Source organism: Barbus barbus, assembly GCF_936440315.1.
Source record: "Barbus barbus genome assembly, chromosome: 25".
Classification (NCBI taxonomy): domain Eukaryota; kingdom Metazoa; phylum Chordata; class Actinopteri; order Cypriniformes; family Cyprinidae; genus Barbus; species Barbus barbus.
Genome location: NC_136753.1, coordinates 11782862 through 11809285, shown reverse-complemented (window position 1 = coordinate 11809285; position 26424 = coordinate 11782862). Strand labels below are relative to the sequence as shown.

General features: G+C 38.6%; 1 protein-coding gene across 1 annotated transcript in view; it reads right to left on the bottom strand.

Moving 5' to 3' along the window:
* Window positions 1-26424, bottom strand: part of LOC306844463 (regulatory-associated protein of mTOR) — a 285322-nt gene that overhangs the window by 216346 nt on the left and 42552 nt on the right. The window lies entirely within an intron of this gene.

Sequence of the window (26424 nt, the reverse complement as noted above, 5' to 3'; positions counted from 1 at the left end):
CTGCAGTTTTATCCTAAATAAAAACTCCAGAGTTTAAAGCTTGTGAGGAAATTAAAGTATAATAGTTGTAACTTTACTATTGTAAAGTATAATATATATATATTATACTTTATGTATATATATATATATATATATATATATATATATATATATATATATATATATATATATATATATGTATATGTATGTATGTATGTATGTATATATATATATATATATATATATATATATATATATATATACACACACACACACACACACACGCACACTCCCCTCCAAAAGTATTGGGACAGTGAGGCCAATTCCTTTATTTTTGCTGTAGACTGAAAACATTTGGGTTTGACATCAAAAGATGAATATCAGACAAGAGATTTACATGCCGGCTTTTATTTCCAGATGTATTTACATTTGGATCTGACACACAACTTAGAAGATATCACCTTTTGTTTGAACCCACCCATTTTTCATGTGAGCAAAAGTATTGGAACAGATAGAATTAACAGATTAAAATGAAAAAGACTTAATATTTAGTTGCAAATCCTTTGCTTTCAATAACTGCATCAAGCCTGTGACCCATTGACATCAAACTTTTGCATTCTTCTTTTGTGATGCTTTTCCAGGCTTTCAGCGCAGCCTCTTTCAGTTGTTGTTTGTTTTGGGGAGTTACCCCCTTCAGTCTCCTCTTTAGCAGGTAAAAGGCATGCTCTATAGGGTTTAAGTATGGAGATTCACTTGGCCAGTCTAAAACCTTCCAACTTCTTGCCCCTGATGAACTCCTTTGTTGTTTTGGCAGTGAGTTTTGGGTCATAATCTTGCTGCATGATAAAGCATCTCCCAATAATTTTGGTAGCATCTTTCTTTAAATTGGCAGACAAAATGTTTCAGTAGACTTCTGAGTTCATTTTGCTGCTGCCATCATGTGTTACATCATCAACAGGGGCGGCGCCAGAGAATTTTGAACGCATTTGCTGAGGGGGTGCTAGATCAATGACAGGGGAGCTTGGCAATTAACAGTAAATATGTACAAAACAGGTTGTTGTTGTTTTTTTTGTTTTTTTTTTACCTGTTAGCAGAATTTTAGACATCATATAAGTGATTTATTTGAGCACTAAAAATACAATAAGAATAATTTGAGTAATAAAAAATAGAAAAAAAAAGAATTTGCTTTGTATGTAGTACATAAACAAGTACATATTATGGTTGCCAGACATAAACTGATATTGCCAGACATGGTCATACAGTCAGTAACACACACTGATGTGCGTCCATACAGGTGATAATCAAACAGATGGGCCATACAGAGCCATATACAGCCGATCATTGACAGCATTCACACAGATAGGCGTCATACAGTCGGTAATCATATGCTGATGTGCGTTCATACAGATGGTAATCATGCAGATACAGCCACATTCCCCACAACACACACACACACACAACATATATGAAAAATGTTGAAGAAAAAAAAGAAAAATAATTATTTGTGCAAAAAGCCGATCGCTAAGTTACGCCCCCATCAGATGACAGGTGCGTCACGCGCTGTTACAAGAGAGCGCCAAATTCAAATAAACAATATTCCGGAGATCTGTGACTTTTTTTTCAGTGGATGGTCTCATTCTGTTTGTAACACTGTATGCTACAACACCGTGTGTTTTTTTTACCACCAAGACGCTGTTTTGGAGCGTAATTTATTCCATAACTGACACAAACAATAACTCTCCTGAAGAAATTAAACAAACAAAGGAATAACCATCCATATAACAACATTATTGTTTCGCTGGACTAAAAGTGCTCTATGGGATGTTGATCTGTGGACCCTTGCCTTTCTAACTAAACCGGGATTTCAGAAGTGGATGGGTTTGTGACTTGTTATTACAATGATAATGGTACGTAGTGCTTTTTTATTATACATGTTTTGATGTGTACTCCTTACACAAATTTAGCAAATACATTCTTTATAAGCTTTCCATTGAAAAACAGCCATCTATCATCGATGCTTGAGGCTTAGACCTTCAGAATGATATATAGTTTGTCAAGATTAACTTTGTCCCGTTTCATTTAATCTATTCGTAAACAATGACAAGTGCAAACAAAGAGCGTTCAGAGCACTGGCGTCCTGGTGCGGGTTAACAGATGAATAAAACATCTTTCCTGTACAGGCTTTCCTGTAGCTCAAATAGTAGAGCATGGCGCTAGCAATGCCAAGGTCATGGGTTCGATTCCCAGGGAAAGCAAGAGCTGATAAAATATAAAAACTGTAACTTGAATGCAATGCAAGTCGCTTTGTGTCTGCTAAAAAACAAATATAAAAAAAAAAAAAAATCGCTATATAGGCGCATTTCAAATGTTTATTAAGAATGTGGTAGTATTATCGCGCTTAGCCAACTGTATGACATGGGGGGCACACGCAATCAGTATTTATTATTTTTTCCCCAGCGGAAAGGGCTTATAGCTACTCCCGTCATTTTTGGATGTGCTTTCTGTCGTCTCATGCAGTCTCTGTGAATGGAGCGCGTCACAACAATGAAGCAGCTCACAGACATAAGAAATAAATCTGCAGAAAGCTTGAAAACCAATTAAAATAAAAAACAAATCTTCTCTGATTGCGTAGTCCGTATAGGTGCATTTCGCTATTAAAGGCACGTCCACTGTGGAGATGACAAGTCTGAGAAAGCACTAGTTTATTAATTAATAATTATAAGGTCTTCTTTTTCCCTGATGCATTCATACTCATTACTTTAGCCGTGCTTTGTGGCAAGCTTTATGTGTGCGTTTGAGCGCGGAATAATACACCTAAATGCCTATATTAAAGGATGGTTTAGTAGGTTATTATACTAATCAATTTAATATAAACGTGCGACTAGTTGACTAGAAAAATCTTTAGTCGGGGACAGGCCTTGGCACAAAAAACCGATCCATTTTTAAAATAAAATGCTGACATTACGTGCGACTGCGAATCATGCTGTATTGCACTGCAGTATTTATGCATGTGTAATGAGTCAAATGTTTTAATTTGATTTAATTTATTATGGGGGTGCTTTGGTTTTTCTTAGGGGTGCTGGAACACCTGCTAGCCCCTCCCTAGCGCTGCCCATGTTCATCGATGAAGATTAATGAGCCCGTCCCAGAAGAAGTGAAGTAAGCCCAAGCCATGACACGTGTACACGTGTACACATGATCACAAGATTGTGATACCTTCACTCCTGCCCTCTGGAGGTTGTTGCTGATCTCACTTACAGTTGTTTTAGGGTCTTTCCTGACAGCTCTCACAATGTTTCTGTCATCAACTGCAGTTGTTTTCCTTGGTCTACCTGTTCGATGTCTGTTACTTAGTACACCAGTGGCTTCTTTCTTCTTCAGGACATTCCAAATGGTTGAAATGGCTGTGGCAAATGTGTGTGCAATGGCTCTGATTGATTTTCCTTCTCTCAGCTTCACAATTGCTTCTATTTCACCCATAGACAGCTCTCTGGTTTTCATGTTGGTTACACCTCTTAACTATAAATGCAGTTTGAACAGCCAAAACCCAAATCTGATACTGAGCATAGACATTCAGTGCTAATTATTGTTTGAATAATCGTTATGATAGGACACACCTGGGCAACAAAATACACCTGTCAGTCACATGTTCCAATATTTTGCTCACATGAAAAATGGGTGGGTTCAAACAAAAGGTGATATCTTCCAAGTTGTGCGTCAGATCCAGATGTAAATATCTGGAAATAAAAGCCGGCATGTAAATCTCTTGTCTGATATTCAAACCCAAATGTTTTCAGTCTACAGCAAAAATAAAGGAATTGGCCTCATTGTCCCAATACTTTTGGAGGGGAGTGTGTGTGTGTATATATATATATATATATATATATATATATATATATATATATATATATATATATATATGTATATGTATATATATATATATATATATATATATATATATGTGTATATATATAACATTTTGTCTTACATATTTCTTAATTGTATGTATCTGATTAATGCATTTAAAATGTATAAACTGGACCCCCAAGGGCAACTGAGGTCAAGCCACAGTCTCACAAAATCCAATGGGGAAACACTACATAAGGAGATGAATTTATATTACATGAATTTATACCTAAGTGTGAAAGAGATTTAGACAAAATTCTCAGCAAATATGTGCTTAAATTTAGTTCTGTCCCTCAGACAAAGCTACTACATGGCTTTTAATATGTGAAATATAGCATTCAAGTTGCATGGACTAGTTTTATGCCGTTTTCTGTAATTTTTAGATATTGATAGTTGCTGCCGTCATGCAGGTCTGAAACGACTTGAGGCTGAGTAAACAATAGAAGTTTATTTATTAAGCAAGCATTTCTTAAAAACATTCATAAAAATGTTACACTTGAGGATGCTGTCACTCATTATGGCTGACTAAACCCAACTAAATTTCACATAGCGATATAGTACAGCACAAATAAAATGAACATCATCTCAGTGCACAGCTGACTCGTGTGAAAGTTTTCACAGTGGTGCAAGAAAGAGAGAGAAAGAGAAGGATTGATGGTCCATAAAAAGAAAAAGAAAAGGCAGAGGGTGCATAAACTCTAAATACGAAGAATGAACCCAACACCTTAACAGGGTAAAAAGTAAGAAAGATGAAATAATTTCATCATGACCATAAGAAAGGATGGAAGAGGCATATGACTGACAGCTGCTGTCAAGGTGCTGCTGATCAGCATTCTGTTGGTGATAGCACAGAGCAAGACGAGTCAGCTACAGTTAGAATTAGATCAAGAGTAAATATAAACCACAGCAAAAAAAACTTCAGGCCAACCAAAGTGAGGTGAAATATCAGGTTTTCTTGTCACTGTGTAATAAATTACCAAAACAAAGTACATGGCACTCTATTCACTCTGGGCCTACAGTTCATTTAAACAAAAAAGGTCAAATTTTTAAGGAAAATAACGCTACAATTTTTACAGTAGTTTTCTTTTATTTTAAATGTGACCTATTATGCAAAAATCACTTTTATAAGGTGTAAACTCCAATCAGATTCGTCTGAAAGAAGAAAGTCATATATACCTAGGATGCTTTGAGGGTGAGTAAAACATGGGCTAATTTTCATTTTTGGGTGAACTAACCCTTTAATGCTAGACAAAATAGGTGTCTTGTATCATAATCTTTTTTTTTCATCTGAAAAATATATCTAAACTGAGACCTATGCTCCCAATGTCAAATGCAGAAATGTTAATTCATGCGTTTATGACCTCAAGGTTAGATTATTGTAATGTTTTATTGGGTGGTTGTTCTGCACACTTAATAAACAAACTACAGATGGTTCAAAATGCAGCAGCTAGAGTTCTTACTAGAACCAGGAAGTATGACCACATTAGCCTGATTCTGTCAACACTGCACTGGCTCCCTATTAAACATCGTATAGATTTACTTATAAAGCCCTGAATGGTTTAGCTCCTCCGTACTTGAGAGAGCTCTTATTGCATTATAGTCCTCCACGTCTGCTGCGTTCTCAAAACTCTGGCCATTTGATAATACCTAGAATATCAAAATCAACTGCGGGCGGCAGATCCTTGTTCTATTTAGCGCCCAAACTCTGGAACAATCTACCTAACACTGTTCGGGAGCAGTGTTGGGTAAGTTACTTTCAAAAAGTAATTAATTACAGTTACTAATTACTTCATCAATATTGTATTTAAATTACTTTACTAATTACTCTGTCTGAAAGGTAACTTAATTACTCAACAAGTAACTTAATTATTCAAATCGCTAATTAGGCTACATCTTAAAATCCATATAAACCTTAATAGAAATTAAACTATTTATTCTTTAAATTTGAGTCAAACATAGAATAGTTTAGCCTTTTAGCTTTAAAACAACTGTAATGCTTAAACTTTTTTATAAAAATGTAACCTTCTTTGGTTAACAAATAGAAATACTCTGCAAATTATCTGAAAAACAAAAAAGCTTTAAAGTTAAATAATACATTTCAGTTTGGCAAGATGTTCAGGAAAAGCCCAACTAGTAAAATCCATACAGGTTTATGTAAAAATAACACGTTAGGTAAGGTAAGAATAAATGACAGAAATAATCTTCTCTGCTGAATAAAGCCATGTCAGATCGAGCTGTTCTTATGAGGTAAATTCCTCATAGTAGGTCTTCTTTCAAAAATGATGAAAATTAGATGAATCTTGTTTTTTAAAATCTTTTTTTTGTATCTAGGTTCAAGCTTTCAGATACAGGAAAGACTGTCCCTCGCTTTAGTTTCAGTGGATTACATAATCAGGAATATTCGTTTTTGATTTTAATTTGTTCATTTAAACGTAGACACTTCAAGCTTTTAGATACAGGAAAGACTGTCCCTCGCTTTAGTTTCAACGGATTACATAATCATATAATATTTGTTTTCGATTTGAATTCATTCATTTAAAAGTAGACACTTTAAGCTTTTTAGATTCTATTGATTTTAATCTAATGTATCTGAGTATTTAAGGTTTCTCTGTGAATCAGGAAAGTCCGAAAGTGAACAAGCCGACGCGCGGAGGGTTAAAGCTGCTGCATTCAATTTTATCTTTAGACGGTAAATTTAGATTTCAAATTCAATATTGATTTTAGAACTGTTGAAATTATTTACTGTATGTAACGCAAATCCAGGATCCACCTGATTACTGGCAATTTGGAGGAGGACTGCTCTTTATCTGCCGTGTCTGTCTGGTCTGTATCTGGTCTTTGTTGAATATTTTGATTTTACTTATTAGTACACTTTTGTCGTGACGTATTGTCAAGTATGGTGACCCATACTCAAAATTGGTGCTCTGCGTTTAACCCATCCAAGTGCACACACACAGCAGTGAGTAGTGAACAAATGCACACACACACAGTGAACACATGGGCAGCCATTTATGCTGCGGCGCCCGGGGAGCAGTTGGGGGTTCGATGCGTTGCTCAAGGGCACCTCAGTCGTGGTATTGAGGGTGGAGAGAGCGCTGGACATTCACTCCCCCCACCTACAATCCCTGCCGGCCGGGGACTCGAACCCGCAACCTTTCGATTACGAGTCCAATTCTCTAACCATTAGGCCACGACTTCCACTTATAGCTATGATTCAGAATTAAAATACAATGCAATGTTTGTCTACATTATCAGAGAGATATGGAGCCCACAGGAGTCAGCAGAATATTGTGGATTACAATATAAAACTGATTTGGAAAATACAAGATACAAAGCTATCAGCAAACATGATCATAATCATGAGCTTATCATATAGGAGTAACCCTAACTAATAAGACAGAAATGCAATTTTTAGTATTTCAAGTTCAAGTTCAAGTTGAGCTTTATTGTCATTCCGCTACATGTGGGGACATGCAGTGGAACGAAATGTCGTGTCTCGCAGGACCACGGTGCTACATAAATACAGACATTACAACAATGAAGTAAAAAAAAAAAAACACTATAAACCTATACACTACTAACAGATTTAACTATAAGTATACTATATATAAGTATTTACCCTATACAAACTAAAAGGATAAAAAAATACAACTATACGAATGCTTCACATAAATATTACCCTATACAAACTAAAAAATAGAAGATAAAAAATACAAACTATACGAACTATACGATTTCAATTCCTCCTGGGGGCTCTGAATGTAAATTTACATTTGAATAATAAAATTGTTTTAGAATCAATAGTGGAGTGAAACAGTGACAATCTTACAGATGAATCGGGTTTGTATGTCTTCAGTTGAAGGCAGAAGTTGAAGGTATTTAATTCAACAGTTTAGAAACTTTTGATGAAACTGCTCTGTGTTCATCAATACAGTATTTTAAATGTTAAATGTATTTTATTTAAAATGTGTGCTGTATTTCTTCAAAAACTGAAATGTAAAATTTTCATTTTATACCTCATTTGTAGTCTTTTTTTGTCTTCCAAAATAAAAATTTTAATTTACAATGCTTTGACACTTCATTGAAGGTTTTTGATTGTAAAAACCTTCAATGAATTTGTAAAATAGCAGTGTTTCTCCGTAGAACATTTAGTGCTGTCATTGTAATAATCTAGGAAAAATCTGTATAAAGGATTTACACTGTAAAAAAAATATTGATAATAAAAAAAGGTAAAATCACTGGCAGCAGTGGTTGCCAAACAAAAACCGTAAAATTAAAGTAAAATATCTTAATTAAAACAAAGAAAAAAACATAAAATAACAGTGTTTTTCTCTAAAACCTTTAATGAAAAATTATGTAAAATATTTTTGCACTTTATTTGAATTAAGATATTTTACTTTAATTTTATTTATTTTTTTTGTTAACTGGTAACTGCTGTTGCCAGTGATTTGACCATTATGTTTATTTCGTTATTTTTTTTAACGTGTCTGGCATCCAGATTCAAACAAAACTGTTTACCTAGTTGCACATCTTCTGACACACTAAGCCATGCTGCTCATGCAAGTGAAGATACAAGAGTTCAAATCTGGATACTAACTAGGAGTGTCAACTTACACAGATTCTCATGATCGATCATCATTTAAATTAGCAATCAATTACTCAAATTAATCATTAATCACCTTAGCCTCTTAAACCAATGTTGCTATGTTATCATCACGTTACTTAAAAAGTACTTGCTTAACCAACACAAAATAGGTGTCATTTTTAAGCTTAAAAGCTTGGATTCACAGTGAACTTTAGGAATATGGCCAATTTATGCGGTTTTAAATTTGCTGACATATTAGACATGCTCCATTTTCAAAGCCTGAAAAAATTACAGCTTACTTGAAACTGTGATCAGTAAAAACATTGTACATAAACACAGACTTGCGTCCATATATCTTTGAAAAGGCCTCAACTAGTAAAATACAACGAGCATATATGTTTTAGTTATATATATATATATACACCGATCAGGCATAACATTATGACCACTGACAGATGAAGTGAATAACACTGATAACACTGATCTATTCATCACGGCACCTGTTAGTGGGTGGAATATTAGACAGCAAGTGAACTTTTTGGGTCTGTTTACACCTGGTCATTTCATGTGTTTTCGCTGTTCAAATATCTGATTTGTTAAAACATTTTCATTTACACTTGGCCAAATAAATGTGTTGTCGCAAAAAAATATATAAATATATATTTATAAATATAAACTACAAAATTAAAAGACATTTCTTTTAAATGTATAGCACAATGAAGAAAGTGACATATGATAGAGCAGTCCTATCTATCATATATGTTGCTGCCTCCATTACTGTGCTATACATTAGATTATGAATAGCCTTGATAGGACAGAACAAGAAACGCTATAAATAATCTTTCATTAGAGAATAGCACAAAGCGCTTATGGCTTCCTGTGCGCAGAATGATGTGCTTGAAGCAGCATGGAGTCACAGCGCGCAGCTCCGCATAGAGAAGTTCAAAGCAAAAAGGAAAGAGATATTGATGCGTAGCTTATTAAATTTGTGCATAGTTTATTGATCCTTTTCGTTTAACAGTTTTAAATCTCAGTTATTGAGCGCTCTTGGAGAGAGTTTCATCGTCTTGACTGTCTTAACCGAACGTGACAGTTGGAATGCTGAGCGGAGGATGACAGACAGAAGCAGCAGAGAGAAGAATTTACGTGAACTTGAATTTAAGGACTTAAATATTCATCTGTACCTCACATTAAAATATGGAACGGCTTCAGAACACTTGGACTTTGACTTTATGGTGCTTTCTAATGTTTTTGTGCTTTCGTGGGGCTTAACAATAACACAATAGTATACGCACAATATCAGATTTGGATCGGTCTCGTCTGACCGATACCCGATCCGGCAGAAATTCCAGTATCGAAGCCGATACCGATCCTGAATATTGGATCGATGCATCCCTAGAAGTGACCAGGTGAAAACAGCCCCTTTGTCCTCAAAGTTGATGTGTTAGAAGCAGGAAAAATAGGCAAGCGTATAAGGACGAGTGAATTTGACAAGGGCCAAATTGTGATTGCTAGATGACTAATGGATCTAATGGAAAGGTGTCAGAATACACAGTGCATCGCAGTTTGTTGTGTATGGGGCTGCACAGCCGCAGACCAGTCAGGGTGCTCATGCTGACCCCTGTCCACTGCCAAAAGTGCCAACAGTGGGCACGTGAGCATCAGAACTGGACCATGGAGCAATGGAAGAAGGTGGCCTGCATGGTCTGATTTATCATGTTTTCTTTTAAATCACGTGGATGGCCGGGTGGCGTGTGCATTGCCAGAATCCTAAAAAAATCTATGATGTATATTTTGGGTCAAACCACCCAGCACTAACTTGAATCAGATTTAAGACCACATATGGAAGTGGCCCAAATCAGAATCGAAAGTCCAACAAAACGATCTGAGTCACATTATATGAATGAAAAAAAATATCAGATTTGAGCCACAATTTCCTGCAGTGTGAACATAGCTCATTTAAAATGTTTATGGAAGTGAAGTGATTCCCTGCCCAAAATACAGTGGGGGAAAAAATTATTTGATCCCCTGCTGATTTTGTATGTTTCCCCACTGACAAAGAAATGATCAGTCTATCATTTTAGTGGTAGGTTTATTTGAACAGCGAGACAATAACAACAAAAAAAATCCATAAAAACGCATTTCAAAAAAGTTAGAAATTGATTTGCATTTTAATGAGTCAAATAAGTATTTGATCCCTTATGAGTCAGCAAGATTTCTGGCTCCCAGGTGTCTTTTATACATGTAAGGAGCTGCGATTAGAAGCACTCTCTTAAAGGGAGTGCTCCTAATATCAGCTTGTTACCTGTATAAAAGACAACCTGTCCACAGAAGCAATCAATCAGATTCCAGACTCTCCACCATGGCCAAGACCAAAGAGCTGTCCAAGGATGTAAGGGACAAGACTGTAGACCTACACAAGGCAGAAATGAGGTTACAAGATCATCACCAAGCAGCTTGGTGAGAAGGTGACAACAGTTGGTGCGATTATTTGCAAATGGAAGAAACACGAAATAACTGTCAATCTTTCTCGGACTGGGGCTCTATGCAAGATCTCACCTTGTGAAGTTTCAATGATCATGAGAACAGTGAGGAATCAGCCCAGAACTACACAGGAGGATCTTGTCAATGATCTCAAGGCAGCTGGGACCATAGTCACCAAGAAAACAGTTGGTAACACACTACACTGTTAAGGGCTGAAATCCTGCAGCGCCCGCAAGGTTCCCCTGCTCAAGAAAGCACATGTAAAGGCCCGTCTGAAGTTTGACAATGATTCAGAGGAGAACTGGGTGAAAGTGTTGTGGTCAAATGAGACCAAAATTGAGCTCTTTGGCATCAACTCAACTCACCGTGTTTGGAGGAGGAAGAATGCTGCCTATGACCCCAAGAACACAATCCCCACAGTCAAACATGGAGGTGGAAACATTATGCTTTGGGGGGGGGTTTCTGCTAAGGGGACAGGACAACTACACCGCATCAAAGGGACGATGGACAGTGCCATGTACTGTCAGGGCCAGGGCACTGAAGCCAACCAGGACATTGAAAATGGTTCATGGATGCGTATTCCAGCATGACAATGACCCAAAACACAGGGCCAAGGCAACAAATGAGTGGCTCAAGAAAAAGCACATCAAGGCCCTGTAAATGGTGAAAATTACTTACGTCCCCCTGAGAAACAATTACAGTCTGAATAGGGCTTTTGTCAGTAGTTGTCTTTAGCCCTATTCGGACGGTAATTGTTTCTCAGGGGGACGTAAATGATTTTCACCATTTACAGGGGTAGTCAGTGATTTAATTGCCATCCGAATCCAGGATGTCGTGTTTTTCTCTCACCACCCTCTTAAAAATCCCCGGCTGAATTACCTACTGTTTTTTGACAAACACCAAGGTCATGTGGTAATTTAATTGCCGTCCAAATCCACATCTCTGAGTTTACGAGAAAAAATCGATTCAAAATTCAGTTTAAACCCTTGAGCACTCCCTCACACTGTAAGGTAACAATGTACTTCGGTGTAATTTGCATACATATTTATTTCTGAAATGCTGGAAAGTATTCAAAAGAATTGCTCCACCACAGCGACTGGGAGCAGAAACAGAAGAAAAGCACATAAACATTCGAAATGGGTCTTTATGGCGGCAGAAGCAGGTATGCAATGCAATTTTAAAATGTGTATTATAAACAGATATATATCGCGTATAATTACACTGAACAAAATTATAAATGCAACACTTTTGTTTTTGCCCCCATTTTTCATGAGCTGAACTCAAAAGATTCAAGACTTTTTCTATGCACACAAAAGGCCTATTTCTCCCAAATATTGTTCACAAATCTGTCTAAATCTGTGTTAGTGAGCACTTCTCCTTTGCCGAGCTAATCCATCCACCTCACAGGTGTGGCATATCAAGATGCTGATTAGACAGCATGATTATTGCACACGTGTGCCTTAGGCTGGCCACAATAAAAGGCCACTCTAAAAAGTGCAGTTTTACTGTATTGGGGGGGGGGGGGGGGGTCCGAAAACCAGTCAGTATCTGGCGTGACCATTTGCCTCACGCAGTGCAACACATCTCCTTCACATAGAGTTGATCAGGTTATTGATTGTGGCCTGTGGAATGTTGGTCCACTCCTCTTCAATGGCTGTGTGAAGTTGCTGGATATTGGCAGGTACTGGAACACGCTGTTGTATATGCCGATCCAGAGCATTCCAAACATGCTCAATGGGTGACATGTCCGGTGAGTATGCTGGCCATGCAAGAACTGTTTTCAGCTTCCAGGAATTGTGTACAGATCCTTGCAACATGGGGCCGTGCATTATCATGCTGCAACATGCAACTGTCTAGGATGAGAGTTGCTGAAATCGCGTTTGGTCTCGTACTGTATCGTGTATCTTGTCAGTGTGTGCACTTGCTTGGCCATTTGTAGTTGATAAACAGGAAAGTGGGTTCAAGCGCCAGCAGAAAGCAGTGTAATGGAAGTGGTCTTTAAGAGAAGCAGTCTATCAGCGGAAGTTTAAAATCAGCTCGTAAGTGTATTTACTTGTCTCAGTGTTTAGCGCATTTGCCGTTGCTAGGAAACGCTTATTTTGTTTACTAGGATGAGAGTTGCTGAAATCGCGTTTGGTCTCGTACTGTATCGTGTATCTTGTCAGTGTGTGCACTTGCTTGGCCATTTGTAGTTGATAAACAGGAAAGTGGGTTCAAGCGCCAGCAGAAGGCAGTGTAATGGAAGTGGTCTTTAAGAGAAGCAGTCTATCAGCGGAAGTTTAAAATCAGCTCGTAAGTGTATTTACTTGTCTCAGTGTTTAGCGCATTTGCCGTTGCTAGGAAACGCTTATTTTGTTTACTAGGATGAGAGTTGCTGAAATCGCGTTTGGTCTCGTACTGTATCGTGTATCTTGTCAGTGTGTGCACTTGCTTGGCCATTTGTAGTTGATAAACAGGAAAGTGGGTTCAAGCGCCAGCAGAAGGCAGTGTAATGGAAGTGGTCTTTAAGAGAAGCAGTCTATCAGCGGAAGTTTAAAATCAGCTCGTAAGTGTATTTACTTGTCTCAGTGTTTAGCGCATTTGCCGTTGCTAGGAAACGCTTATTTTGTTTACTAGGATGAGAGTTGCTGAAATCGCGTTTGGTCTCGTACTGTATCGTGTATCTTGTCAGTGTGTGCACTTGCTTGGCCATTTGTAGTTGATAAACAGGAAAGTGGGTCCAGCTGAATTGAAATGATCATTTGTTAGATTGGTATAATAAAGGTTATTATACCGTGGCAGCGGTCGCGGCAGTCATCGTGTGAAGCCCTCTTAGTGTGAAGACCAAAGAGTGTAAAGACCATCGACTCTACCGTGCGACTCCACCGGGCAGGGACACCGGCAAGGGATAGTAGTAGCTTTTTATTTAATTTTTTCATTGATGTTTATTATTGAAATGTTGTTGTTATATGCATGTGTTAATTTTATTTAATTTCTTTATTTTCTTAAATATGTGGGTAGATAGTATTTATAGAGTTGTAACTTTTTAGTTTTAGTTACTTTTTCTTATTTGTAAGTCGCTTTGGACAAAAGCGTCTGCTAAATGACAAAAGTAAAAAAGTAAAGAGTGTAAAGACCATCGACTCTACCGTGCGACTCCACCGGGCAGGGACACCGGCAAGGGATAGTAGTAGCTTTTTATTTAATTTTTTCATTGATATGTTTATTATTGAAATGTTGTTGTTATATGCATGTGTTAATTTTATTTAATTTCTTTATTTTCTTAAATATGTGGGTAGATAGTATTTTTAGAGTTGTAACTTTTTAGTTTTAGTTACTTTTTCTTATTTGTAAGTCGCTTTGGACAAAAGCGTCTGCTAAATGACAAAAGTAAAAAAGTAAAGAGTGTAAAGACCATCGACTCTACCGTGCGACTCCACCGGGCAGGGACACCGGCAAGGGATAGTAGTAGCTTTTTATTTAATTTTTTTCATTGATATGTTTATTATTGAAATGTTGTTGTTATATGCATGTGTTAATTTTATTTAATTTCTTTATTTTCTTAAATATGTGGGTAGATAGTATTTATAGAGTTGTAACTTTTTAGCTTTAGTTACTTTTTCTTATTTGTAAGTCGCTTTGGACAAAAGCGTCTGCTAAATGACAAAAGTAAAAAAGTAAAGAGTGTAAAGACCATCGACTCTACCGTGCGACTCCACCGGGCAGGGACACCGGCAAGGGATAGTAGTAGCTTTTTATTTAATTTTTTCATTGATATGTTTATTATTGAAATGTTGTTGTTATATGCATGTGTTAATTTTATTTAATTTCTTTATTTTCTTAAATATGTGGGTAGATAGTATTTATAGAGTTGTAACTTTTTAGTTTTAGTTACTTTTTCTTATTTGTAAGTCGCTTTGGACAAAAGCGTCTGCTAAATGACAAAAGTAAGTAAAGTAAAAGTAACATGAAGTGATGGTCGTGGATGAATGGCACAACAATGGGCCTCAGTATCTCATCACGGTATCTCTGTGCATTCAAAATGCCATCAATAAAATGCACCTGTGTTTGTTGTCCATAACATACGCCTACCCATACCATAACCCCGCCACCACCATGGGCCACTCGATCCACAATGTTGACATCAGCAAGCCGCTCACCCACACGACGCCATACACGCTGTCTGCCATCTGTCCTGTACAGTGAAAACCGGGATTCATCCATGAAGAGAACATCTCTCCAAAGTGCCAGACACCATCGAATGTGAGCATTTGCCCACTCAAGTCGGTTACGACGACAAACTGCAGTCAGGTCGAGACCCCGATGAGGACGATGAGCATGTAGATGAGCTTCCCTGAGACGGTTTCTGACAGTTTGTGCAAAAATTATTTGGTTATGCAAACCGATTGTTGCAGCAGCTCTCCAGGTGGCTGGTCTCAGACGATCTTGGAGGTGAAGATGCTGGATGTGGAGGTCCTGGGCTGGTGTGGCTACACGTGGTCTGCGGTTGTGAGGCCGGTTGGATGTACTGCCAAATTCTCAGAAACGCCTTTGGAGACGGCTTATGGTAGAGAAATGAACATTCATTTCACGGGCAACAGCTCTGGTGGACATTCCTGCAGTCAGCATGCCAATTGCACGCTCCCTCAAAACTTGCGACATCTGTGGCATTGTGCTGTGTAATAAAACTGCACATTTTAGAGTGGCCTTTTATTGTGGCCAGCCCAAGGCACACCTGTAATAATCATACTGTCTAAAACAGCATCTTGATATGCCACACCTGTGAGGTGACTGGATTATCTCGGCAAAGGAGAAGTGCTCACTAACACAGATTTACACAGATTTGTGAACAATATTTGAGAGAAATTGGCCTTTTGTGTACATAGAAAAAGTCTTAGATCTTCGAGTTCAGCTCATGAAAACTGGGGGCAAAAACAAAAGTGTTGCGTTTATAATTTTGTTCAGTGTATATAAAACTATAGCGTGTCTATTTTCCTATTTTTAAACAGAAGATTTAAATAATCAAATAATAAATATTTTATATATTATAAAATATGCTTGGAATAATAAGAATACATTTTACATAAGTATTTTTAAACACATTTTACACAATAAGAATAAATTTGTAATTAAAATTAATTTTATTTACAGCAGAAAATCATGTGACCACGTGAGCAGCGCGTTCCCGGGTTCGTAGGATCACACAACTCGCTCCTCCACTGTGAATAAATCGCCATCCAAATCCATGAGTTTTATCACTGAGGTGATATGTAAATTTATTTTTACAGACATCCATATGAGAAACAATTACCTTGTCATAAGTTGGCCGCCAGCCCAGTCTCGTCGCGTCTCAGCTGATCTCCCAGAGTCTCTTTGCATCTCAGATGATCTTCCAGAGTCTCATAACTCGTCACGTCACAGCTGATCTTCCAGAGGCTCGTCACGTCTCAGTTGATCTTCCAAAGTCTCGTCCCGTCTCAACTGATCGTCCAGAGTCTTGTCACGTCTCAGCTGATCTTCCAGAGTCTCGTCCCATCTCAACTGATCTTCCAGAGTTTCATTACGTTTCAACTGAGCTTCCAGAGTCTCATCACGTCTCACCTGATCTTCCAGAGTCTCATCCCTCCATGGCCACCATTTCTGAGTCTCGTCCCATTATGGTCGCCGTTCTAGAGTCTCATCTCTAAGCTGATCTTCCAGAGCTTGAGTCACATCAAGTCTCAGCTGATCTTCCAGAGCCTGAGTCACATCAAGTCACAGCTAATCTCCCTGAGTCACATCAAGTCAAGTCACAGCTGATCTCCCTGAGTCACATCAAGTCACAGCTGATCTCCCTGAGTCAGGTCAAGTCACAGCTGATCTTCCTGAGTCAAGTCAAGTTACAGTTGATTGTCCAGAGCCTTGTCGCATCACAGCTGTCATCCCAGAGTCATGTCAGGTCACAGCTGTCCTGTCTTTTGCACCCATATCTTCGAGGTCCGTTCTTCCCAAACCAAATCACTCTAGCCCTCCTGTTTCAGAACTGATTCCCCTGTCTGCAGCGTTTCCACTTATGGGGATTGCTTTATGGTCTGTTTGGGCTGCATACACCACCACTGAAACTCTAGAGGCGGTGGTATCCACTATTATTTCTCCAGAGGTGGCTGCTGATGCTGCAGATCCTCCGATAGTGGCACTTGCTGCTGTGTCCCCAGAGGCGAAGGCGTCCGCTGCAGTTTGTCCAGAGGTGGCGACACATGCTGCAGAACCTCCCGAGGTGGCGGCGCTCGCTTCAGCTCCTTGCGTGCTGTTGGCGCCCAGCAATACAATCTCAGCCTGTCATGTTGCTGAACTCTCTGCTTGTCCTGTCCTGTCACTGCTATGAAGGCCATTTGTGAACTCTTGCCCTGCCATGGAGGACAATTATACATTTTTGTCTGATCATGTCACGGACTATAAACTCTTTTCTTATCCAAAACCAGACAAGGAGACCATCTAAGAACACTTAACCATGCCTGTTATAACCATGGAGGCTGCCAGTGAATTTGGTCCATGTCCTGAGACGGTCACAGAGACCGTCTTTGAACTCTTTGCCCACCATATCACTGCCAAGGAGGCTGTTGGTGAACTTTCTAACTGGCAAAAGAGCCCACCAGTGAATTATCTGTCTGTCCAGTTTCAACTAATGAGCCTGAGTGTGAACTGTCAGCTCGTCCAATTCTAATCAATGCTCTTGATCTGTCTGTCTAACTTTAAGTAATATGTTTCAGTAATATGTAATAATGTCTCAGTCAATGAGTCTGATGTTGAACCATCTGTCCGTTCAGTTTCTATTAATGAGTCTGAGTGTGAATTGTCTGCCTATCCAGTTTCAGTTACTGAACTGCCTGCCAATCAGTTAATGCTTTTGATTTTGAACTGATCGTCTGTCAAGTTTGTTACTGATTTTGGTTATGAAATGTCTACCAGTTCAGGTTCAGTCAATACATCCAATTTTGAACTGTATGTCTGTTTGGATTCTGCTGTAGAGTTTGGTTTTGAACTGTCTTGCCGGTTTCAGTCAATGAGTCTAATTATGAGCTATTTGTCCATTCAATTACTCTCAAGAAGGCCGTTAATAAACATTCAGTCCTGTCTATTACAGGCAAGAATATTATCAATGAACTCACGGTGCCTTCTGCCTCGGTACTTGGGGCTGTGAATGTTCTGTCTGTGCTCTATGTTTCAGATTCTCTGGCATCTACTACTTGGTCATGGCCACATGCTCCACCGTGGTGGTCTTCTGCTACACTGTGGGGACTTTCGGGCCCTTCTGCTCTGCTGTGGTGGTTGTCTGCTCCACCCTGGTGGTCCTCAGCTATGCCTGTTCTACCAGCTCCGCCCTGGCTCCCTGCTCTAGTGGCTCCACTCTGGCTCTCTGCCCCGCCGGCTCCGCCCTGGTGCTCTTCAGCTCTGCTTTGGTGGATTTCAGCTCCCCCTGCTCCGCCCTGGTGGTTTTCAGTTCCACCTGCTCCGCCCTGGTGGATTTCAGCTCTGCTCTGGTGGTCTTCAGCTCCTCCTGCTCCGCCCTGGTGGATTTCAGTTCTGTGTGGTCTTCAGTTCCACCTGCTCCACCTTGGTGGTTTTCTGCTCCACCCTGGCTCCCTGCTCTGCCAGTTCCACCCTGGCCCCCTACTCCACACTGGCCCCCTGATCCGCCGACTTTGCCTCAGTCTCCAGGTCCTCCTCCCGTACATGGACCTGGCCCTCCATCCCTCCCCTTGTTCCGCCGCCGCTTCAACACCCTCCTGGATTTAAGGGTGTTTATTTTGAAAGATATGGAATTCGCACCTAAAGGGGTGTCACCTAAACCTGTCTTGTGTTTAGAATTTTGTGTTACTTCCTGTCTAGAGTGCCATTGTAACAACTTGTAGTCCTATTGTTTCATTTGTCATCTTGATTGCTTTCACAGGTGTTTCTTGTTACCTTGTCATCCTGTTAGCTTCTCTGTGTTTAAATAGCCCAGTGTTTCAGTTAGTCTTTGTCAATCGTTCTCTTTGCTAAGTTGTGGCGTGTTGTTTCTGTTTCCTGGTTCTCTCTGTGTTTGGTTCTATGTTTTTGAATTTGGATTACCTTTTGTTTTATTAAATGTTCCACTGATTGCATTTGGACCCTACCTCGGCTCTTCCTTGCATTGACACGTTACAGTGATAATATAGTAATTGTCGTTTTAACGATGTGCGATTTGACATTATTGGGTATTTTGCAAAAACCATTCAAAACACACCTACTGTGTGCGCATTTAGAGTGTGTTCTTTCACTGCATGATTCAGTCTAATAAAATGCATATAGAATGATCACAAAATTCAAGATATGGGGACAGAAAATGTATATAATTTCATATAGTTAACCAAAATCAAACAGAGTACCATGATTACAAATGTGATATAGATTTTTACAACAGTTCAATAAAGTTAATTAAGAAACTTACGTTTTAGACACCATATTTCCTGTTTTTGTGCTATTTCGACTACAAAAATAATTCCAAACACAGCCACTCTCTGAGCAACATGAGGGCATTTCGTTCCCTATTTAAATGTTCCCTATTTGTTTAATATACCAAAACAGGTAACACTTTATTTCGATAGTCCATTTTAGACATTCTACTAACAGTAAGTAACTTTGCATCAACACGTCAACTAGCAGTCATTAGAGTATTAGTAGACTGTCTGCTTAACTTCTAACACTTTATTTTGATGGGTCCACAACCTACAGCATACTGACTATGAGAAACTTTGCAAGTAGATGTCAACTTATTCTACTAACCCTAAACCTACCCTACTGAGAGTTAGTAGACATGTAGTTGCAAATGAATGAGAATTAGTTGACATGTAGTTGACATGTAGTTACAAGGTTACTTATAGTTAGTAGAATGTCTAAATTCGACTATCAAAATAAAGTGTAACCCCAAAAGATTATTTATGCATTTGTAATTGCATGTTAAATGCATTAATTTGGTGGTGGTGATGGCGCAGTGGATAAGACGCATGCCTTTGGTGTGAGAGACCCGGGTTCGTCTCCACTGTGAGACACCAATGTGTCCCTGAGCAAGACACTTAACCCCTAGTTGCTCCAGAGGCGTGCGACCTCTGACATATATAGCAATTGTAAGTCGCTTTGGATAAAAGCGTCAGCTAAATGAATAAATGTAAAATGTAATGTAAATGTAATTTTCTGCATTGTGTGTAAATACATCTAAATGCCACTTCAGATGCAGCTTCTGTGTTTTCTCTGCATTACAAAGATGAATTTTGTTGATACTGATTTCATTTGCTTGGTAACAGCCCAAATGTCTTATTCTAATTCACTGATTAAAATGTAAGAGTTTGACTCAAAGGATAATAGACACTTTTAGAAAAAAATGGCTTTATAAAGGTAAAAATGCCCATAAAATGTAAAAATCCGTTTAAACTTATTAGAAAAGATTTAGAATATGAAGAATATCAAAAACTTTAGTAGTCAGCTGTTTACAGCAGTCCTTAAGGTACCTGCACAATAACACACTGCAGCAAAATATCGTCTTACTATCGTTTTTAAGATATATAATTATTACATTATTTTTTGTCAATTTCGCACACCCCTAATGATAACTTAACTGATGTTGGCGAACAGAAAGTATTCATAAATATAGATGCAAAGATGTAATTATTGGGGCCAAGCACATCAGAATCAAAATGACAAAATAAGCAAGCATGGCAGGAGACATCAGAACAGTAGAATAAAAAACATTATTTTTCAACACCTGCTTCTGCTGTCATTCACTCAGGAATATTATTGAAACCAATTTAATGATATGAAATAATAATAACACCATTGAGAACACCAATATTCTCTCCCTTTTTGGCAAACTGTCATTCAGAGTAACAAAGGACATTCAGTGTAACAGATACAGTATATTTACGTAAAAATTATAGTTTTTCTGATCTGTACCAACCCAACATCTCAACTTCTGGGTCAACCAACGATGTGAGTCTTTGTAGGACTTGATTGACAATGACAGACTTAACAGCAGATGTAATAGCATTTTTTTTATTTAGTTTGGTGCCACAAGTGTTGCAGAAATTACACCATATACCTTTTAAAGAAAAATGTAACCGGCTAAGGTGTCTGGACTTCTCCAGGCCCATAATCAAACACTCAAACATGGAAATAACCTTCCTGTACGGATGAACGTATTGAGCTCCTGCGGTTAGGGAAAGGTCAGTGAGTCATGGGTAACACAGCAGGGACTCCACTGACCTGATCCACCACAGCGCAAACAGCGGAAACAGAAAGAGACACATGTGTTTCAGTCTGTGTGCCACCTCATGCAAGTGAACCACTGAAAAAACTAAAGGTAGAGAAGATGACTGGAAGAAAAGTAAGCTCTTCTTAAAGCGACTCCTTCTCAGGAATACAGAATGCCCTGCTTTTCTTTCTTGTGAGGAACATAAATGAAGATATTTTAATAAATGTGTTTTTGTTGTTCATACAATGGAAGTCAACGGAAAACTAAACTAAAGCTGCTTTTCCAACTAAATTACCTGGAACAGTTTGCCCCAGAAACTTTTTTCCCCCAGAACTGTTGCTGTCTGCGTTTCCATCGCGGTCTAAATTACCGTGAATAGGCAAATAGGTTTGCGCACATTTCTCAATACCAAGTATGCAAATTTCAGACTTGCGTCCTTGGTAGTTCGGACTTGCCGCATACTTGATAACGTCAGTCAGCTCGCCTTCACTGAGAAAAATGATTTTGTGGTGAAGTAAACGCTACATAAAAACAAATGTAATTTCTACATTAAATAATTTAGTTCAGGCAATAATTAAAAAAAAATAAGTAAATTCTATATTATTACTCAATTTAAGCTTGTAGAAATTAAAGTTTGAACGTTTAAGTATATTACTTAGAATTGCTTGCTATGGTTACAAGGATTATTTGTTATGATCCTGTTTTTCCTATCATGCACTGGGGCATGAATAATTAAAAAGGTAATATTTTTCACTGTTTTCGAGTTGTATTTACACTATTTTATGGTGGCTTTTGTTTTGTGAGATCTGGAGTTCATTTTCTACTCAAAAATGACCCATTCATACTCAAAAATATTCACTGATTGTTACCGTCATTGTGTATGTTGTACCAGGTATTGAGGTCTCTGTGTTCATTTGGGTAATAAATATATTGTGTGGACATATTGTTTTAAAAGGATAACAAGCTGTCTACTTGCTTACTTACATTTCTGAAAGTAAGCCACATGTTTTAATAACATGCGCCCCCCCCCCCCCCAGTGCTACATTGTTTAAATAAATTTTATAAACTGTGACTGAGTGAAATGTAGCAGTGCAGTAAGCAGACCAACAGCTGAAGATCTAAATTAAGTTAAAATGTTATTTTGGTTCAACTCAATTAATTATATTTTTAATATAAATGAGTTTAAATGTTAAGCTAACACAACTTGAAATTACTTAATAGATTATATAATGTTACATGTTTTAAGTAAAGAATGTTAAGTGAACTTGTAACACCAAGCCAGCAGAGGGAGCCCTCACCCGAGTACTGACTGCATGCCGCTCCCTCTGCTTCTTCTGCTTTCATTTCCTGTTTGATGACTTTATAAGCCAGATCCTGAGCACATTACAAACTGTGAAGTTTACCTGCCTTACCGAGCGTTTCTCCATTGCATTATCTCTGACTGCTTACCTGTGTATTAATCTGCCTGATTACCTTGACTTCTGATTTCCTGGATTTGCCCCTTTGCTCTGTTTGCCTGATCGGACTGATGTTTGTGTTTGATCCTTCTGCCTGCCTCCTGACTCTCGTCTTCTGGATTGCCCCTGTACTGGTAAACGGATTCAACTGCTACTCTGGTTTTGACCCTCTGCCTGAATTAACGTTTCTGTCTGTTGCTAATCCCTCTAGTAAACTTCTGCAAATGTATTCTAGTTCTGCCTCTGCGTCCTCCTTACAGAACTCAAATATTTAAGTTCATATAACAAAGATTATCATCTTTATTTTAAGTAAAATTGTTCCAAGTTGGGTTTACTTAAAACGAGTGATGCAAAAACGGTGCATATATATTTTAAGTAAATATAACACAGTTTTACCAGTGTTGGGTACTGCAATTTTCCTCACTGTATTTACAATAAGACGAAATATGATATCAAACACCACTGCCTCTTTTCATTTTCATTTAAACATTAATAGCCGCAGAAATGTAGTTCAGGGAACGTACATACATTACAATGAAACAAAATATTATATCAAGCCTCTTTTCATTTTCATTTTAACATATTAATAGAATAAAGACCAAAGATTACCTGTTAGATTTACCCAAAACAAATTATATCTTATGTTTAAACACTACAGAGACATCAGAGCCAATGGCAAATGTCAGAAGGACTAGCCGAGTTGAGGCTGCTCTCGTCGGGAAACATGAGCACTGAGCGCCCGGTGATCGCGTGGAGCTCACGTCTCCGAAATCAGTGAAGCACATTTTCAAATAGGTGCTGTCTTTATAAATAAACCGCAGATTTGAGTTTTAAACAACTACATTCTCGCTTGAAATACTTTTAAAACTACATTTCATGACACAATAACAGTAATATTTAAAAAACATTATGTGAATAAATGGTGGTTGAAATACAATACTGCGTGAACTCAACCAATCAGCATGTTCAGCTCCCAAGTCCCACCCCCGAAATTTCCGGACCTTTGAAAAGTACTACCTCGCAAGTAGGTACTTTCTGAGGGGCAAATTTTTACCCAGAACTTTATTTAGATCCTGGTTCCTGGGGTGGAAACACACAGAGTACCAGCCCAAAGTCCCTAGTTCCTGGGGAAAGTTCATGTGGTGGAAACGGAGCTTAACATTCTTCAAAATATCTTCTTTTGTTCAAAGTGATCTCCTCTTGAAGTGACTCCTGAGATATACAGAAAGCCATGAATGTATTTCTTGTGTGGAACATAAAAACAATTGTGTTTTATTTTGAGTAACAAAAAAGCTTCCAGACAGACCTACACTTAAAAAAAATTAAATCAAAGCTCAAAATGTCAAAATTACTATTTCAGATGTCTTTAAATCAACAATAAGGTATAATGAACAATAAATTAAGGAATAAGAGGTGAATTAAACTAATTTCCTCAATCATGTGAAATATACTCACTCCCTCTTTCTCAATCACGTGAATGATTTTTAGTTGAGACGGGAAAACTGGACATTGCATTGGTTTCATACGGATTACTTTAACATAGAATATTTGTTACAAAGCACAAACCTGAATATTATTCAGACGTGACTTCATTTAAAAGCAGACATTTCAAGCTTTCTATACATATATTTCTCATGTATTTGAGGCGACTATTCGCGGAGATTCAGGTTGTTTTATTTACGTGTCTGTGAAGAGAGGTGACAGAGACAGAGCCGGAAGAAAACGCACACTGTTTATTTTATCTATTTTTTAAAAGCATATTGTTTTGTTGTTATTATGACTATACCCAAATAAAAGTAGACCCTTTGCAGTTTCAAACGATACCTTGTTCTTATCTGTATGATCAAAACTCAGAGTATTTTTAGTTATGTTCGCATCATAAAGAAAATACGAGACAGCCTGCACCAGTGCGGGCTTCGACCCCAGGAGGTTAATGTGCTTCTTCTTGAGCCACTCCTTTGTTGCCTTGGCTGTGTGTTTTGGGTCACTGTCATGCTGGTCCATCGTCCCTTTGATGCGGTGCAGTTGTCCTGTCCCCTTAGCAGAAAAACACCCCCAAAGCATAATGTTTCCACCTCCATGTTTGACGGTGGGGATGGTGTTCTTGGGGTGATAGGCTGCATTCCTCCTCCTCCAAACACAGCGAGTTGAGTTGATGCCAAAGAGCTCGATTTTGATCTTATCTGACCACAACACGTTCACCCAATTCTCCTCTAAATCACCCAGATGTTCATTGGCAAACTTCAGACAGGCCTGTACATGTGCTTTCTTGAACAGGGGGACCTTGCGGGTGCTGCAGGATTTCAGTCCTTCACTGCGTAGTGTGTTACTAATTGTTTTCTTGGTGACTAAAGTCACCTTTATTTATGGTCCCAGCTGCCTTGAGATCATTGACAAGATCCTCCAGTGTGGTTCTGGGCTTTTTCCTCACCGTTCTCATGATCATTGAAACTCCACGAGGTGAGATCTTGCATGGAGCCCCAGTCCGAGGGAGATTGACAGTTATTTTGTGTTTCTTCCATTTGCGAATAATTGCACCAACTGTTGTCACCTTCTCACCAAACTGCTTGGCGATGGTATTGTAATCCAATCCAGCCTTGTGTAGGTCTACAATCTTGACCCTCACATCCTTGGAGAGCTCTTTGGTCTTAGCTATGGTGGAGTGTTTGAAATCTGATCGATTGATTGCTTCTGCGGACAAATGTCTTTTATACAGGTAACAAGCTGATATTAGGAGCACTCCCTTTAAGAGAGTGCTCCTAATCTCAGCTCCTTGCCTGTATAAAAGACACCTGGGAGCCAGAAATCTTGCTGATTGATAGGGGGACTTACTTCACTCATTAAAATGCAAATCAATTTATAACTTTTTTGAATTGTGTCTCTCACTTTTAAAATAAACCTACCATTAAAATTATAGACTGATCATGTCGCCGCCGATAGCCTTGTGGGCAGTGCGTTGACATGTAGCACCATTGCGCTTCGGGCGTCCAGCGTTTGAGTCACGGCTCGCGGACCTTTCCTGATCCCGTCCCCACTCTCAATTAACTTAAATTCCTGTCTACCTACTGCGCGTTCTAATAAAAGGCAAAAGCGCCCATAAAAATAAATCTTTAAAAAACATTATAGACTGCTCATTCCTTTGTCAGCGAGCAAACGTACAAAATCAGCATATATGTATACACATACACTCACCTAAAGGATTATTAGGAACACCATACTAATACTGTTTGACCCCCTTTCGCCTTCAGAACTGCCTTAATTCTACGTGGCATTGATTCAACAAGGTGCTGAAAGCATTCTTTAGAAATGTTGGCCCATATTGATAGGATAGCATCTTGCAGTTGATGGAGATTTGTGGGATGCACATCCAGGGCATGAAGCTCCCGTTCCACCACATCCCAAAGATGCTCTATTGGGTTGAGATCTGGTGACTGTGGGGGCCATTTTAGTACAGTGAACTCATTGTCATGTTCAAGAAACCAATTTGAAATGATTCGAGCTTTGTGACATGGTGCATTATCCTGCTGGAAGTAGCCATCAGAGGATGGGTACATGGTGGTCATAAAGGGATGGACATGGTCAGAAACAATGCTCAGGTAGACCATGGCATTTAAACTATGCCCAATTGGCACTAAGGGGCCTAAAGTGTGCCAAGAAAACATCCCCCACACCATTACACCACCACCACCAGCCTGCACAGTGGTAACAAGGCATGATGGATCCATGTTCTCATTCTGTTTACGCCAAATTCTGACTCTACCATCTGAATGTCTCAACAGAAATCGAGA